At 40.7% G+C, this 7670-nt stretch overlaps 1 pseudogene; it reads right to left on the bottom strand.

The window, feature by feature from the left end:
• Nucleotides 1–6972: 6972 nt before the first annotated feature.
• LOC145399219 (5S ribosomal RNA) lies at nt 6973–7094 on the bottom strand (annotated as a pseudogene).
• Nucleotides 7095–7670: the final 576 nt, after the last annotated feature.

Below are 7670 nucleotides of genomic sequence, written 5' to 3'. Positions count from 1 at the left end.
GTTATATATTTCCCTTTACTATCGACATGGTGCTGAAGAGGAGTGCCTTCTTGCAGTAGAACCAATATAACCGGTTTTAGAAACGTTTCTCAACTCCCCTCAAATCCCCAGAAAGGAGGAAAAGACAGTTCCAACCTACAGTATACAGTATCTGGTTGACGTGCCAGTGAGTTTTTGTGGCTACAGCAACAGCAACACCAACGGCAGCGAACCTACTGCTGTTACTAGCCTACTGTCGACATAATAATGTCACTACCGGTAGTAACATAAAACGGGAGGCCAATGTGTAACAGATAAATTACCAGTAAAGAAGTGATGTCGACCGCCCTTTGCCAACGACAACACGGCTCCCAGACGCCATGGCAGGGCTGGTGGTGCCCTTCTCGTGGTGGCCGGGGACGGTGGTCAACACAACACTGCTATTTTCTCTCAGCTTAAAAAAAAAAAATAGCTTATTGAACTTGAGTTCTCTATTAACCCTTTGTTAGTCAGGTGGGGTGTTTGGGCACCCCCAATTTTTTTAAAAGCTCATATTTCCTTGCCGGTAATTCGAATATTTCTCTCCGTTCCAGTACTCTCCTGTTTCAGTGAGGGGAGGGAGCATGTGGGTTGGTTTAGTCCCCCCCACCTGGGGGTGTTCAGTCACCCCATCACACTAACCATTTGGATCATATTCTGATATAGATTGTTTTTTTTATCTTATTTTTGCATATTGTTTATCATTATACTGATTTTAAAAATCACAAAATATATTTTCCTTTGCGTGTGTACCTGACAAATGAGATATGAGTCCATTTGTTATTTTTTTACTGATATAATTTATTGTAATTTATTATTATAAATTAATAAACGCCACCTACAAGGCATTCACTCTTTTCATTAGTGATTAAAGAGATATGCTGAAGCGGCAGTATGAATATATTATACATGTTAGTAACACTACATGTATTTTTGTATTGGGGTGTTGTTACACCCCCCCCCACCCGACTAACCACGTTTGAATACCCCACAGGACTAACGAAGGGTTAACTGTAAGAAATCGTCTAGAGTGAACAAAAATATGACGATATTAATATCACAAATAGCTTGCAAGAGAACATTAAGGCGCAGTAAGCAAATTTCATCACTTACGAAGAAATGACATGAAGACTAATCCCTAATCCAAAGAGAACACTGCTTTAAAAAAAATGATTTTTTACACTTTCTTGCAGATGCTCCGGACTCCCCCAATAGAAGAATCATACATAATCTTATCAATAAATGAGTTTCAAATCATCCGACAACAGGTAGGTAACAAAAACCTATTTCAGCCAAAAGTCATATGCTTAACTTTCTCAATTCAGGTAAATCAGGTTATATAAACCCAGCATATCCAAAAGATTAAATCTGTCATTATGAGTACAGTGAAATCAATCACATAAACCCAGCGCCACCAAATACTTAACTTTTTCAAATCGGTGGCGTACTGAAGCCAGGCCAGCCAGAAACGCCATGGCGAGGCATCTGGTTGCTTTGTAGTGGGGGTGGGGGAGGCCATCATTTAGAACATGCTATTTTATCTGTTTATCTAATTTTTAAAGATATTTATTTTGTGCGAGTGCGTCCTTCCGCTTTCTTCCTTTCAGTCCAGTGACTTATCAAAACTGACTTGTTTTGCATATTACACCTTTATTTCGTCGTGTATGCTACAGTATGTATGTCCACCACTAACATGGTCTGAACCATTTACGTCGTTGCTGCTCCCCCAGGCTTACCTGAAACGTGAACCCAATGGACTGTCCTTCTTCATTACACCATTCTTTCGGGGAACAGGGAAGTAGCTGAGAAACGTGTTTATAACCACTCTGTTGAGCCGCCCGGTTATATCAGTGCCACCAAATGAAAGCGTCCTTCTCCAGCACAAATAGTTAAGTTCAAAAGGATAATAAGGTGCAACAGGCAGAAATATATGGAAGAAGAGTTGTTACCAATGTCTCTAAGTCAAAAGAGAATTAGACAAACCTTCGGGCTGAAAAGGAAAACATTACGAGGAAGGATAATGTGTATGAATAATAAAAATAAATGAATAACTAAGAAGTAAGACTAGCGTTAGTGAACCTCCCCTCCAGAACGATGACGTCTTTTATAACTCATACTTGCTGCCTTCATATCATTTTCTTCAGCTTTGCAATGGGTTAGAGCAATCACTCTACCCATGCTCACCTCCCGATGCCTCCCTCTCGCCCTCCCACAGTCAAAACAACGTGATCCGGTGCTAAGAAAAGGACAGGTATGTTCTATAGTGACGAGGATAATAGTCAAGGAGAGCACTACACCTACCGAAAATTAATAAAAAAATAAAAGAATAAATAAGTAAATAAAATAAATAATGAAAGACAGACAAGCAGACAGACGGATAGACAGATGAATACAGATATATCGATATAGATACACAGACAAAGAGAAAAACTTCACCGTGGGTTGTGTTATGCTGGCCGTGCCTCACCACCACGAGAGAATATCCACCAACGCTTCCACGGCGTCGTTGGCTACCTTGTCAGTTAACACGGTCATTATACTCTGGCCGGTCAGACTTTTGGAAAAGTTCTGTTTGCCTCTTCATCCAGTTCCAATAGCGGTATAATAAACTTGTGGACTTGGATATAATGTCAGTGTTATGGGTCTTATTTCAGGCGAAGACTGACTTGGACAAACGTGTTGCATATAGGCAGTGATTATAATAGTAGGATAGGAAGCTTTGTAGCACCTCATCCTTACCTAGTCATTCAATACACAGCAAAACAGTATCCTCTTGTATGTTACACACTCAAACCATGTTCATATAAAAAAAGACATAAATAGCTTACAAGCTAGTGTTATGCTGTCATGAGCAAAGTAAATCGATTAAGAAGAGGTGCTAAGAAGCCATTTATAATACTTTCCTAAGATTTCTTACTCCTCTTTCAATATAAAGGCGTGCTTAAAATTCTGCTTGTCACTACTTCTCGCGAGGCTGTTCGGCCAGACTGCCTAGGGAACAACAACAACAACTACTACTACTACTTTTCGTATCATTATGGGGCTGGGGATGGATCGCCTTCACGTGGTGGCACAGATATAACTTGGTGGCTCTATTGCCCGGTGATACAAACATGCCTCAGTTCCCTCCCTTGACCCCAAAAGATGATGGTGGACTGCAGTAGGAGGGCAGCTTCCGCCTGTAGTTTACTGGATTCACTTTGCACATGAACCTGGGGCTACAACAGCAACAACGACAAACACTGCTACTACTACTACTACTACTACTACTAAAGTTAAATCACTACTATTACTACTTCTACTTTACAAAAACAACAACTACTACTGTATAACAACATTATCAAGAACAAGAACAACAACAACTACTCCTACTATTACTACTACTACTATACAACAAGAAAAATCAATAATAATAATAATAATAATAATAATAATAATAATTTATCTATCTATTGCCAGACGCCTTAATCCCAGACGGGGTGATCACAAACAAATCGCCCCCACGTCGCCCTGTTCCCCGCCATTTCACTGCCCTGCTCCAAACTCCCCCTCCCCCCTCTCATATACCTCACCACTCCATCCCTCCATCTCATCCTTGGCCTCCCCCTCCCTCCCTCCCCCTACACCTCACTCATATACACTCTGCTCGTCAGTCTCTCACTCTCATTACTCTCCACATGGCCAAAACACCTCAATGTGTTTCTCCTAACTCTTCCTATCACATCCACATCCACACCACAACGCTCCTTTACATCCTCATTTGTCAGTCTGTCTCTCCATGTGACTCCACAGTCTTCTCTCAAATAACTCATTTCCACTGCTGTCACTCTTGACTTGTGTCCCTCCAACAACGTCCAAGCTTCACTTCCATACGTTAAAGTTGGTATCACAATACTCTCATGTAGTAACTTCTTCATTTCCCTGCTCACTTCCCTGTTTCTTATCACTGCTTTCAAGGAACCAGCAACCTTACTTCCTTGCTGTACCCTTTCAAGCACTTCACCCTCCAAACTTCCATCCTTACTCATCACAATACCAAGTACTTAAAAGTACTCACATTTTCCATTTCCTCATCTTCCAGCCTCACTGTACTTTCACTGGCTTCACTTCTCTCGAAGACCATAACTATCCTCATCCCTATATTCACCTTTCGATTCCGTTTCTTACACACCCTCCCAAATTCATCCACCACGCATTGTAGCTCTCCTTCGTCTTCACTTAACAACAGAGTATCATCTGCAAATAACAGTACAGGTAGTTTCCAAACACTGACCTCTCTCACTAAGGCCACTCCAACATCCACCGCCCTAATATAATAATAATAATAATAATAATGGTAGCCACTACACGGTAATTGACTGGGTTTGTATTACTGATTTTTATATGCAACCCCACTTTCTCGAGACATCTCTCCTACGCTGAGTGAAATCGTGATGAGACAGCAAGAACTAAATAGAATGTTCATTACCGTACTGAAGGGATTTAAGTGTGTGTGTGTGTGTGTGTGTGTGTGTGTGTGTGTGTGTGTGTGTGTGTGTGTGTGTGTGTGTGTGTTCATCGGTTTCTACTTATTTCATTTCCTGTATCAAGACTAGATGCGGCGGTGTACGATCTGGGGCAAAAGCTGCTTTGCTGTTCCACTGCGTCAGTTTCATACGTGGGACACGTCTGTCTCCTTCCTATATGACGTATCGTCTGAAAGAAAACAATTTTGAGGCGGAGGAATACATCACGCGTCTAACTTAGGATTAATACCCAGTCGAGGAAAGAAAGACACAAAGGTGAAAATTAGACTAACTTGGTTCTCCAACTGGACTTGATCTAAATTGTAGCAGATACAATTGTATCCTGTTCAGTTATAATGTTGCCTAAGATAATTTTTAGATAATGGAATGTTTATAATTCATTCTTTTGAACTAGTTCTGGGTACTTAGTTTTATGAAAAAAAAAATTATTAATGAAAGACTTACATCAGTTACCATATCGATCGTACGTACGGATATGCACACCGAGTATAAACAAGGTTATTGCCGGATGTTTTTCACTGCAGAAATAACATTGTTTCCTGGAGTAGGGGTGTGGGGTTCACTACCAACAAATTAATAAGCATGTTAATATGAGACGACTAAACACGTTTTTAGTGACATCATAACACTTCTCTCTGGGGCATATAAATGACAGTTCCAAACACGTTGGCACCGGCCAGTTTGCGGTGGGAGGGTTGGAAGGCTTTGGCATGCCACCCAACTGATGTTGGTTCGAGGCCCGCAGCCCTCCTGGCCCGGAACAGGGTGCAGTGCAGGACCAGGACCTACTGACCCCGTGACTGGCCTCCACCACGACCGTGACCACAACAGTGACACTGCTAATGTTGCCTCAGGAAGAGTTAAGCTCCTTCGGGAGATACTGTGTTTGGGGTTCACAGTTTTCAAAACGTCCTCCTTCTGTGGTATCACTAGCCATGTCTCGTTAGTCGCCATGATCGTATAAAGTCCTCACGAAGACTTTATGCACATTTTAGCAAAATTTTTTTGCTCTTGTTTTTGGTAATAATGATACACAGTAGTAATCACAATAGTGTTCTGGGTAAACGAATTTCTGAATGAGGATAAATAATGATGCTACCTAACGCCGAAAAAATAAATGCCATGTAATGAAAGTGATGTGTGTGTGTGTGTGTGTGTGTGTGTGTGTGTGTGTGTGTGTGTGTGTGTATGTGTGTGTGTGTGTGTGTGTGTGAGTGTGTGTGTTATTACTCCGTTCAGTATTTCTTATAATTATTTCCTGCCTAATACCAAGCTGTTATTTTCTGCTTTAGTAAGAAGCCTCTGCGATAAATGAATCAGTATCCTCTTCAGTTGGATGACGACTTTATTCTTGCTTCCCAAAACGTTTTTATACAGTTTAAGGAAAATCTTTACTGAAGGGGTTACAAACAATACCCCTCGCCTCTATATCATATTACTCATCTATAGAAATTCTCGTAGCAAAGTGGTTAAAGATAACAGATCGCGTTTTAATGGAGTCTAATAAAATTTTCCGACAAGTAATCTTCAAAAAGTTCATTATTATCACAGTTTGTGTGTGTGTGTGTGTGTGTGTGTGTGTGTGTGTGTGTGTGTGTGTGTGTGTGTGTGTGTGTGTGTGTGTGATTTTTTACTCAAATCATTCCACCTATTTAACTGTTAAGTGTTTGTTATACTCTTTTTACTTCGGCTTGGCCAAAAATCACTCTTTCCGTCTTGAATGCTGATGTACTAACAGACTAAGAGTTCACTATGAACATTATTACGAAAAATTGCTATGGGAACAATGTAGAGCCGTAGCATTGTTTTAGTTTCTGTCACTGAGCTACACAAAATAAACTGCAAAGGGACGAACGTCTGGGGAAAAATCAAATGAAAATAGTATAGTTGTAGGAGTGATGATATCACCATCATCATTATCATAATCATTATCATCGCCTCTCTTCCTACTGCAACGTTGGGTGAGGAGGGGTTCTGAGAGCCAGAAATAAATGGTAGAATGAGATACTAACCAGATTTTGCCCATCTGAATAAGCCACACTCCCGCTCTCTCATCTTTTAAGCCTCCGGAATCCTGACCCCACCTAATTCAAAAACTTAGTAGCTTTACTCACCTTCCCGTCAGAGGCAACCCGACGACTGTTAAGCTGAGAAGAGGAGAATATATATAAATATGAATAAAATGCCTTAAATATAACTAAGGTTCAGCAAAGTTTATCAGTACCGTTTAGTATCCATTAAGCTTAAAATGCTATAGTTTTTGTTGTGACCCCCCTTCTCATGTGAAACGTCATGTTACTTTGTTCATTCATTCATTGCCAGACGCCATGTATCCCAAACGGGGTGACCAAGGGCTTAGAGTTAATTGTTTTAAAGGGAGGGGCACTAATCCTCCACCAACCCCACTTGACACGTAGGGACAACGTTATGCCAACAGCATCTGGTGTTCCCAGGCGGTCACCCATCCAAGTACTAACCAGACCCAACGTTGCTTAACTTCGCTGTTCGGACGGGAAGCGGTTATGTAAATCAGAGTCTCAGGCCGCTTCACCTTACTTCAGGTTGGCTTACAATAAAAATGACCAAGATTTGCTAATCCTGTTATTTTTATTTTCGTTCTAAAGATGATTGCATTTCAACTACATTAACACGCGGAGAACTTAAACGAGCTTAAAGATTATCAAATTACTACTACCGGGTTTGAGTTAATCTAATTTCAAATGATTATGTCCTTCAATTACTTTTATATGCCATAAAACTAAGTACCCAGAACTATTTGAAAAGACTGAATTATAAACATTCCGATATCTGAAAATTATCTTCGGCAACATTATAACTGAACAGGATACAATTGTATCTGCTACAATTTAGATCAAGTCCAGTTGGAGACACAAGTTAGTCTAATTTTCACCTTTGTGTCTTTCTTTCCTCGACTGGGTATTAATCCTAAGTTAGACGCGTGATGTATTCCTCCGCCTCAAAATTGTTTTCTTTCAGACGATACGTCATACAGGAAGGAGACAGACGTGTCCCACGTGTGAAACTGACGCAGTGGAACAGCAAAGCAGCTTTTGCCCCAGATCGTACACCGCCGCATCTAGTCTTGATACAGGAAATGAAATAAGT

The sequence above is a fragment of the Coenobita brevimanus genome, chromosome 5 (genome assembly GCF_032717465.1).
Source record: "Coenobita brevimanus isolate Jiangsu-jjx chromosome 5, ASM3271746v2, whole genome shotgun sequence".
NCBI lineage: Eukaryota > Metazoa > Arthropoda > Malacostraca > Decapoda > Coenobitidae > Coenobita > Coenobita brevimanus.
The sequence above is the reverse complement of the archived record's forward strand: the minus strand, read 5'-3'. Positions and strand labels throughout refer to the sequence as shown.